This window comes from Pseudochaenichthys georgianus, chromosome 16 (genome assembly GCF_902827115.2).
Source record: "Pseudochaenichthys georgianus chromosome 16, fPseGeo1.2, whole genome shotgun sequence".
Taxonomy (NCBI): Eukaryota; Metazoa; Chordata; class Actinopteri; order Perciformes; family Channichthyidae; genus Pseudochaenichthys; species Pseudochaenichthys georgianus.
Window position 1 is genome coordinate 3,358,404 of NC_047518.2, and position 11,501 is coordinate 3,369,904.

Here is an 11,501-nt window from a genome sequence, read left to right on the forward strand (position 1 = left end):
CGGCAATCTGCTCCCATACAATATAACTTTTCTTCAGCTATTCGTAGAGCCAGTGGGGCCCAGCGCTTAGAGGGCTGCGCCATTACTCATAGAAGCTGGGTTACAGTAGGTAACCCCAGTACTATTTCGTATATGGCTTCGCCCTCTAAGGCTATCGCTATTGGGTTAAGGGCGAAGCATGATGTAGTCTTCGCCCCACTGGGTCCGTCCAGCACTAGAAGCACACCTGCTCAATAACACCCCCCTGCCTGTTGTGCCATGCGTAATGGCACCTCCCCGTCCCTGGAACATAGCAAACATACCTGTTTTCCTGACGGGGTGAAGGCTGGGAACAATACATACCGACCGCTGTGAGAAGTAAAGACGAAGGTCCCACCTTATCCTGCGATCATAGAGGGGGAACAGCCGCTCTCTCCGCGCCAGCCAGGTAGGAGAGCGCTCAGCTGGATCCCTGACGTTACTCACTCTAATCAGACACGTCGTACGAAGTGTATTAGAGGAAGGGGAACATCCCTCTCCTACGAGGGGAAAAGGCCGCTCTCTGTGTGCCGAGAGGCAGAAGAGAGGCGCTCAGTTGGCTCCCTGACGTCACTCACTGTGACAGGACACCCAGTACGGGGTGCGTCATAGAGGAAAGGGAAACATCCCTCAAATAAAATTGAATAAATGAACAGGGGGAAGACCAAGATGCAGCCGTGCAAATATCTTCCACTGACATTCCTCCGTGCAAAGCCGTGGAGGAGGAATTCCTCTGGTGGAGTGCGCATTAATGTTCTCCGGGGCTCTACCGAGACATACGCCTGCGACACCGCCTCACACTTTTAGGCAAAGGGCTGCGAGGGAGTTTCCACACGCTGCATTTCACTCCGTCTCTCATCATGCGGCGCGTACACGCCCAGAGGATGAGAGGTATGTGTATGCTGTCCACACGAGGCGTTATAACGGTGCTCGTGGATTTATTATGACCGTGTGTAGGAGGCATATCTGGGACAGAGGAATGCCGCGAGCTCTGCAGTTTATAAACCAATAGGTTTAAAACAGCAGGCTTCTGCAGCAAATGAACCACCTCTGGAGTGTCCCCCTGTTGGAAGAGACCCCGGGGGATCATCACGTGACCAGCTGACGCCAACGCCGAGCAGCTGCGTCACGGAGAGGGCTGTGTGGGTTGTGACATGCTGGAGGAGAGCTGTCAGTTCCTCCACTCGCTGCCGCGAGAGCCGCGCTCTGCTGGCTGAGTTTATCTTCTTCCAATTTCTTATGAAACCCAGGCTTTGACAGATGCGATACGAGATGTACCGTCTGGAAAGCGACTTCCTCCCTGGAGCGAGCCAGCAAATAGCAGGTCGTCCAGAGGAAACCATACTCTCATCCCTCCTCTGTATAGTGGCTCCAGCCTTCTCTACACAAAAATGGGAGGAGCCAGGGAATATCCGAACGGCAGACGATTGTCTGGTCTGATATTCCCTGAAATGAGAAAACGCAGGAATTTCCTGTGTTTCGGGATGAGGGGTACGTGGAAGTATGCATCCTTCAGGTGGAAGTGTGCATCCTTCAGGTGGAAGTATGCATCCTTCAGGTGGAAGTGAACCAGTCATCCTGGTGAACACATTCCAGCACCTGTTTGATCGTCAGCATGTGGAATACTGACAGATCGAGGATGTCTCATTGCCCCAGTCTTTTTCGGGATTAGAAAAATAACGGGAGTGAAAACCCCTGATTTTCCTCCCTTTGAGGAACCCTGGAGATATCCTGTTTCAACAGGAGTTCCAGCGGCTCGGATTGGAGCGCAAGACATAGCTTCTGGGAGGACAGGAGTGTTTCCTGTATCCCATTGAACTGTGGGGGGGAGAGGCGAACTGCAGGACGTATCCTCTGCTGATCAGCCTGCTCATCCATCTGTCCATCAGACCCACGCGCTGCCACTCTGAGAAAAACTCTGAGAGCGGGCGCACGTGCTCGAGATGTGTTTTTGGTCGTCATGGTGACGAGCCACGCCAGAGCCCCTTCCGCCGCTGCCCGTGAGGCAACCCAAGACGGGGGCCTCCACACGCTGCGTCTCACTCCGACTCTCATCATGAGGCAGCGAGCCCTGCTGTCTACTTAATCAACAGATTAGTGGCAGCCGGCTTAATTAGCGAGCTCTGCAGTTTATTAACCGATAAAAACTACCGTTAAAACTAGCAGAATTCTGCAGCGAGCCCTGACGCCGTGGCGCTGCGGGCGCTGCCGCTGGGGCACTCAGCCTCCCGTGAGGCGAAAGGGCTGCGAGGAAGCCTCCACACGCTGCGTTTCACTCCGGCTGTCATCATGAGGCGTGTACAGGGGATGAGTGGCGGTGTGTCCTGCCCTGTAGGCCGCCGCGGCTTCGTTGTCTGTGCGAATCAACACATGCTGATTCCGCAGCAACGGGGCAAAGTGCTGAATTATTCTCCGTACTGAGATCAATTCCAGCACATTTATGTGGAAAAACATGTGACATGCACGTTCCTCCCCACCCTGAGAGAGATGCGTCTGTGAACACCGAGATGTGTGACGTAACTCTGCCCAGGGGAACCCCCTCTGACAGGACGTGGGGACTTTTCCAGCGTCACCACGCTGCGTGGTATGACACGTTGAAGGAGAGCTGTCAGCGTTTCCACTCTCTGCCGTGAGAGTCGTGCTCTCATGCGGGCTGAGTTCAATTCCACCCCCAGGTAAACAATACTCTGGGCTGGACCAGGACAGCTCTTTTCCCAGTTGATCATGAAACCCCGCTTTGACAGATGCGATATGAGTTGTACCGTCTGTAAAGCCGCTTCCTCCCTGGAGCGAGCCAGCAGCAGCAGGTCGTCCAGGTAAAAAGTACTCTCATTCCTCCTCTGTGTAGCGGCTGCAGCGCCGTCTCTACACACTTTGAAAAAGTACGAGGAGCCAGGGAATAGTCGAACGGCAGACGGCCTATTCCCTGGAATGAAAACCTCAGGAATTTCCTGTGTTTCGGAATGATGGCACATGGAAGTAAGTGGGTCTCATTCCCCCTGTCTTTTTCGGGATAAGAAAATAGCGGGAGTAATACCCCTGATTTTCTTCCTCCTGGGGAACCCTGGAAATCTTTCAACAGGAGTTCCCGTAGCTCTGCTTGGAGCGCAAGACACTGTTCTCGGGATGTTAGGCATGTCACCTGTATCCCTTTGAACTGTGGGATACAGCGGGCGCGTCTGTTCGAGATGTGTTGTGGTTGTCATGACGACGAGCCACTCCAAAGCCCTCGAGGCAACCCAAGGTGGGCCTAGAGCGAAAGGGCTGTGCGGAGGCCTCCACACGCTGCGTATCACTCCGCCTCGCATCATGAGACGTGTCAACCCAGTCTCACGGCATTTCGTGTTCACCAACATGATTTTTAATCTATTGATTCGTGTTCACCATCACGATTTGCCCCTTTTATTCGTGTTGCACAGCACGATTTTAAAAGCAATGTATTTCTACTGGTAACGTGTTTCGTGCCTGCAGGCTGCAGCACGTCTTTTTCTCCGGTCGGGTCGTGGAAGACCGGAAGCTGTGTGGTTCATAAAAACATGTTCTTACTCAATATCAAGCCACAGTTATTGCTTTTGTTTTAAATCGTATAATTTTGGACTTTTGTTGTCGTCTGTGAGGAAAATAAATGGGGCTCAGAGCCTCAGGATACTGAAATCTGTATTTTTAAATATTTTTTTCCTTCTAATTTGTTATTCTTTTCAAAATAACACACTGTTATTTACTCACCAATAACACACAATTATCCTTGCTTTTATTTATTGGTTTAATTCCATAATAACGGGCTTTTTTGGCGTCCGTCAGGAACTGAATTTCAAAATAAATATAACCGGAAACAGCGATTTCCCAAGATCCTCAGCTATGGTTTTAAGCTCGCTGATTGGATGTGTTAGCCGCAATGCATGCTGGGATTTGGTGTTTATATTATATGAAATCCGGAAAACATTTAAAAAGTATAAAATAATACTTAATTCCGAGTGCTCTTGCTTTTCTCTTTGAAAGTCATCACATAACGGCATTGTAATACACGGTTCGGCTGCATTACATATTACATATCTGCCGTAGATCTTTATTTAGAGAGCCCTGATGAGAAGACCTATGGAAAAACTGGAAGAAATGGCGCCGAAACTGAATACTTGACGTGGATCATAAATATATCAACAATTAAACAACATCTTCAATTTCTCTTCACACAATACGTCTCCTTGCAGTATCAACACTAATTCGGCTGACTTTTACATTTGATCTAATTCATAGATAGGTTATATTTACACCATAACGGTGCACAGCTGATAGAAAAGGACTGTAGTTTTTAAAGATATTACTGATTTTCTTTGAATGTAAGAATGTAAATACTGAGTCTGAAATAGTATAGCAATATTCTGTAAAATGATGTGAAAGCATGCATAAAACTATACATCTTCAGATGTTGTACATACACACTAATAATACAAAGTTATTATGGCTGTGTGTACCTTGTGTGCACCTCCTAGTGGTTAAAGCACGTTATTGAATTATTGTACAGAGTACATACTTTCATAGGGGGAAAGTATAAATATAGAAATATAGAATATAAAAAATCAAGAAGATACTATAAGTGATCTCTACAATAAAACAGTTTAGTGCAGGATGCACAGATATTAATAGGAGGAGGTGCAAAACAGAAAAACGGATTAACCTTTATTTAAACATTAAATATTAAGCCTGACAAAGTAATTAACGTCTAATATATTGCTTTCCTGCAATGTTAACTATGTTGAAGCACTTATTTTAACTGATATTATACACATTAATTATACTCTTATGTATGTAGATAGAATAAGAAATGTGCAGAATATGACAGTTTAATGGTGGAGGTACACATATTGATAGATGTCTTGTAATGCACTGTTGAGGAACCTGTGACCCAAGTTTTTCATTCATTGCATAACTACACCGTAGTTGTGTATGATATGTCAATAAACCTTTGAAAATCTTGAAGGGGATGTGCAAAATAGCCATAATATACAGTCTTTAATGAACTATTAGTAGAGAATAACGAGTAATGAATATACTTTATGACTTGTTTCCATTCATGTCAATTGCAGATACATGTTTAGTCTTCTCAAGCACCAACTATCAAATATCTCTCCTGATTGTTGGCACTTGACAATCACCTTACCTGAATTGTACTCAGGTGTAACTAAAGTCTGATTTAAGGGTTGTTTATATTTCACATAATTAATCAGAATCTGCAAAGTAACTCAAATAAATGCAGTGGAGTAAAAATACCAGCTTAACCTCTGAATTGTAGTGGAGTAGAATTACAAAGTAGCAATGAGCTGTCATGTGGGTATATATTAATGCTATATATTAATGCTGCGCATTATGGACAGCGATTTTCACCCATTTATTAATTATATGTTTTACATTTGATAACACCAATGTGTTTAGTAATGGCAACTTCTAATTGTGGGAAAAACGAAAACGTTCAGTAGAGACGTGACGTCCCATAGAACATTTTGCGAAACACAATAGCCAGCATGTGTAGTTCTGGGGCGGTGTTCGGTTTGAGTTTTGGATAGTCTGGCGTGGTTTCGTTCCATTTCACACAGCTGTTTGACGCTCTGCGTAACCTTACGGGAACTGTAGTCCTAAACGATAGCTGGGGATTATGGGTAGTGTAGTGTCTTCGGCCATCCTAAACTCAGAAATGTTGACAATCGCAATGATGCTCGAAATGTCCCTTACAGGCCTACGTCTGTTTCCGGTTATTTTTATTTTGAAATTCAGTTCCTGACGGACACCAAAAAAGCCCGAGATTATGGAATTAAACCAATAAATAAAAGCAAGGATAATTGTGTGTTATTGGTGAGTAAATAACAGTGTGTTATTTTGAAAAGAATAACAAATTAGAAGGAAAAAATATTTAAAAATACAGATTTCAGTATCCTGAGGCTCTGAGCCCCATTTATTTTCCTCACAGACGGCAACAAAAGTCCGAAATTATACGATTTAAAATAAAAGCAATAATTGTGGCTTGATATTGAGTAAGAACACGTTTTTATGAACCACACAGCTTCCGGTCTTCCACGACCCGACCGGAGAAAAAGACGTGCTGCAGCCTGCAGGCACGAAACACGTTACCAGTAGAAATACATTGCTTTTAAAATCGTGATGTGCAACACGAAAAAAAGGGGCAAATCGTGATGGTGAACACGAATCAATAGATTAAAAATCGTGTTGGTGAATACGAAATGCCGTGAGACTGGGTTGGACGTGTACACGCTCAGAGGATGGATGGAGGTGTGTGCAGTAATATCCACATGAGGCGTTAACACTGCTCTCATGGGCTTATTATGACGGTGTATAGGTGGCGTATCTCGGACAGAAGAATGCCGCGAGGTCTGTGGTTTAATAACCGAAGAGTCATAACCATCAGAAATCTGTCGCGAACCGTGCCGCCTACTAATCATCAGATTGGAGGCAGTTGGTGTAATTATTGTGCTCCGCAGCTTATTAATCGATAGATTAAATAGCGCAGGCTTTTGTACCGAACCCAGCTGGCTATTAACCGACAGGTCATAGGCAGCTCCCAGGATGGGGGATATGTGACACACATTTGTAACTGATGACTCAGACCACGTGTTAGGAAATAAACAACTTTTATTTCGATCACACTCCCCCTCAAACCGTCAAGGTCGGTTTTGTTTTTTCGGTGGCTCTCGTGGAGTAGCCGCCGAACGGGAGTACCTCACTCCCCTCTTACCCCCCCTCTCTGGTGGGGGCCCGTCGGTGCGGGACGGTGCCCTGGAGGTGCGGGTCGGTGCCCCAGCTGCCCCAGCTGCCCCAGCTGCCGCTGGTGTCGCTGATGCTTCACCGCTGGCTGGAGCCAGCCGACGTGCTGGCGGATGTCCTCCGCCTGCTCCGAAGCCGCCTTCATGGAATCAACCATGGTCAGGAACTGGGGCCCGAACAGCCCGTCCGAGCTGATCGGAGCGTCCAGTAAGACCTTCCTGACTGGCTCTGTGACCGCTGCCTGCTGTAACCAGAGGTGACGCTGGATCTGTGTCATCCATGTCGTAATCCTCGCCTGGGACACCGCCACGGCTGCGCACAGCGTGAGCGCCGTGCTGGCCGCCTTAGCGATCTCCTCCGACTCCTCTGGAGCCACGGTGGTGGATCGCTCGACCAACGTCACCACCGAGTTGGTCAGCAAAGCGATGTTGTTTGCCGCTGCTGACGCCTGGAATGCACACTGGTGCGCCCGGTCAGCCTGGCGGGCGACATACTGGTCTTTGGGGTCGGCCAACATAGGTCGCCGTCCGGCGACCAAGTTGGCCTGTCTTACCCCGAAAAATGCCGTTAAGCTCGGTTCCAGAGCGGGGGTGGTTGGGAAAACCTCATCTGTGAAACCCTCCACCTTGCTGAAGGGGACAAGGGAGGCCACCGGAGCCCTCAAGCTCCTCGGGTTCGCCGCTGCACCTTCCTGATACCGCCTAATGGCGGGGAAGCGCGGCCAGATCGGATCACTCCTGCCCGTCTGCACCCGGGAAAACACGCCCGCCATGTCGTCCAGAGCCACCCTCTCCCGTACTCGTGGAACGGGGAGACCTCTACATGCTGCTGCCTTGCCGATTATTTCCGGCAGCTCCAGCATGATGCCTCCCAATGCCGGTAGCGCCGTGGCCACGGAGAAGGGGACCACGTGCTCGACCGCCACCTCTGACTCTCGCTCCGACCCCGTTTCCCCCGTCCGGGGAAGAGGGGGAAGGGGAGAGCCGCATGGCGAGCCCTGGATGGAGGCGGGGAAGGAGTCGTCCGACTCCTGCCCCCCACTCGCCTCCATAAACAGGCTGTCCTGGATGGGCACCTGCCCACCCCAGACGTCTTCCTCACCCGCAGCAGCTAGGGCGTCCGCCCTTTGCTTCCTGTCGGATGAAGGAAGACGCACACAATGAGGACATGCGACCTGCTGGCTGAGAGCCGCGTCCGCGTGCTCTGGCCCCAGACAGGCTGCGCATATCGGATGCAAATCATAGCTCATAATGTAGCCTGTATTGCACTAAGGGCACATACGGACACACTCTTTATTGCTCATGCTGTTGCTTTCTCGTGCTTCAGTAAACTGCTGGTTGCTGAAGAAAAGAGGGAGCAGATTGCCGGGCCACCTTCCTATTTATACCGGAAGGAGGCCCGAGGGTGGGGCCCACCTAGCGGGTGGGCGTGGACTACAAGTGTTTCAGTGCTGCGCGGGGGCGCAGAGGGATAACTATGAAGGTAGATATGGTGCAAAATGCGAGAGCGTGTAAAACCTGATGTGAGTACTTGTAGAAAAAAAATCTGAGCTTGTGTGCTTACATTTACACTTGTATAAAATATCCACGTAACTGTGAACCAAATGTACACTTGTATAAAATATCCACGTAACTGTGAATCAAATTTACACTTGTAAAAAATATCCACGTAACTGAACCAAATTTGAAGTCACAGAAGAAGAAAAAAGTTTTGTAGCTTGTAGAAAAAAAATGAACTTAGAGATGAAATGTTCACTTGCAGAAAAATATATTTTCCATTACAACTGCAACTTTATTTATTACAACCTCTCAAATCAGTCATTACAACTTGACGAATCTGCTCTGTGGCGTATAAATCGACGAATCTGCGGTCTTGACTTTTGCTACATTTCTTGCGATAAATGTGTCGCAAAAGTAATTTTCACCTGTAGATGTGGGGGGAGGGAGGGGGGTTGGAGCGAAGGGGCGGAGCTATCAGAACAACGAGGCTTGGGTCAGTCACAGTCACGGTCGAACCGGATGACAGCGGGGCTAACTGTTCGCTAACGGTTCGTGTCGCTACCAGTCCGCTGACATGGCGCGTCAATCAACGGTAAGTTGTGCCCATTACTTGCCCAGTATTACTTTGAATATTATTATTGTGATTGAGGATTAAATCCGCTTTGAAGACCACCGTTTTATATCGTGCAGTTTAGCGGCGAAATAACGTCAGTCAGCCAGCTAACGCTAGCTCTGTTGAGTTTATGATAGCTAAACAAGTAGTGGTTGTAGTCTATACAGCAGTAATTCATATATTAAAGCCTACTGCTTTGGCACTAACGGTTGATAACCGTTTATGAAAATAAAACCAATTGAACTGTACTGAAATAATGACAAGTTTTATAATTGTCTTGGGCTCCTGCTGTGTTTTTAAAGCCTTTGTAAATTATCCATGCTATTTTCTATTTAGCTAACGTCGAAGTAGTGTATGTGAAATCAACCTCACAATAAGATGTGTGTATATTACAATTATTAATGTCATATTTCAAGATGATTACTTAGATATTACAATATGGTTGGTTGAGCTGGAGTTCATTATTGAGCTTACAAGTTAACGTCACAGTCATCTGAAGAACGAACCCAAACCTTGTTGTTTTTATTAATTGTATTACAAATTGATATCAAATAAACAGTAAGCATTGGTAACACAATTTCCAAAGTTACAGTAAAATAAAAAGGACCCTGACTCGGACAATACACAATCTAACATGTTCAACAGAAGAGAATCAGTTATATTGTTTGTACACATGGTACTTTACATATATATCTGTTTGTTTAAGGTGTCCAGGTGATGCAGACAGGCTGGACCAGAGAGTGAGAGACAGAACTGGACTCCTCACAGCAGTGAACTTCAGCACAGGTACAAAGACTCTATTTTCATACTGTACAAAGAATCAAGAAAGATATTGGTTTAAATGAATGAAGTATTGACTTGAATACACTGATATACATTCCATTAAACAATACTAAATACTAGATCACCTACACATCAGTTAAGTTGAGGGTTTTTTCCATGCAAAAAGTCACATTTAGATGTTAACAAGCAATATGACTTTGTCAGCTTTCTAATTTAATGTATTGAAGGCAAAGATATTTAACACAGTGAGAACTGCTACTATTTATCTCTCAATATTGTCTGTAAAAGTTATTCTTTCAGTGAGACAACAGAGCAAGCTTCTACAGTTGCACTACGTTTTGATAACAGTTAAATATTATTTTGATAATAACATATATTTCAATGTTGATGAATTTCATACTGTTCATTCATAATCTGATTACAATTAAAAAATAATTATATCAACAGCCCCATAACACACAAACACACCTCTTTCATAAATAACACACTTGTTCTGCAATAATGTTTTATGTTTCCTGTAATTTTTGTTAGGAAAGGACATGCCCGAAAGACACGACATCTTCTCCTTCTCTGAGGGTCAAGAAGAACATCCAAGAGGAACATTAAAAGCTGATGTTATGAGATTTTAAGACCAGTACAGGACATTCACTAAGAAACTACTTTTATTGTGAAAACAAAGATCTGCACACCGAATATTTTTGTAGTCTATCAGGACCATCATTTGTTTGTGACACTGCCTGCACCTCAGAGAAGGGGTGGTTATAGTCAGGCTTATAAAAAACAGTCAGCTGATCGAATGCACCTATTTCCACATCTACACTCCATCAGCTGATTATTTCTATTTGCCTCACTTTATGAGCTTCACATCACTTGTGCCTTGTACCGCAGAGTTTGCAACGTCACAAATAAATGGGGCCAATCTTCAGTCAGATGTGAATGTGTAATCTAACACTTTCAGTAAGAATAATGGACGAAAGGAATGCAAATACAAATACAATTTATTGAAATGTGAACCAAAAGTTAATCAAATGTTTTAAATAAAAAGCACATATGGACAGAAGGTGTAAACCTATTAAATGTATAAGTAAACACATTTAGTCAAATAACGTGACAGACTAGGCCTGTGCAGTTGGTATCAGCTTTGCCCAGCATGGACTCCTTCATCAGCCCTGGTCCTCCTCACAGAGGAAAGACTCTCAGTCCTCTCCAAACCAACAGACAGGACGTCCATCACACGGAGGTTTCTCCCTGAAGTCTCTGCAGCTCTCTGGACACCATGCTGTCTCAATCCGTCCACACTGAATATGAGAGGGGGAAAATGAAAATAATAAATGCTTTAGACAATAAGAAACATAAAGTTGACTGTTGAGTTGCTCAGTTTTTTAGATTGTCAATACTATTACTGTATAACTAATATCTCAGGTTAAGAGGCACCTTCAAATAAAGATTGGTCTTTAAATACATGTTGTCTTTTGAATTGTTTGTCTAAAGTCAAGGATCTAGAACTGGTACTTAGTTTTAATGATACAGTCTGGTTATTATGCTGTTTGGAGGAGGCATCGGTAAGAGCACTAACTAGCTGTACACATGTAACACATGTACCTTAGCTTGACTTAAATGTATTAAACGTATAGTTCAGTGATGGCAAAATATAAATAACTAATGTCATGCAAACATATTAATATTTGCTTGATTCCAGAGTTGAATTTAGCACAATTGCATACAAACGTTAAGGGATTTTAAGATTCTGAAGTCTTCGTTCTAAATAGAAAATAGCATGGATAATTTACAAAGGCTAAGACAAAGACAATTAT

General features: G+C 45.2%; 1 long non-coding RNA gene across 1 annotated transcript; it reads left to right on the forward strand.

Moving 5' to 3' along the window:
- The first annotated feature begins 8,816 nt into the window (after window positions 1–8,816).
- On the forward strand, window positions 8,817–10,789 carry LOC139435450 (uncharacterized). Its single transcript, XR_011644685.1, has 3 exons — window positions 8,817–8,883; window positions 9,619–9,690; window positions 10,219–10,789. It is a non-coding gene; the product is annotated as an uncharacterized lncRNA (long non-coding RNA).
- The last annotated feature ends 712 nt before the right edge of the window (window positions 10,790–11,501 follow it).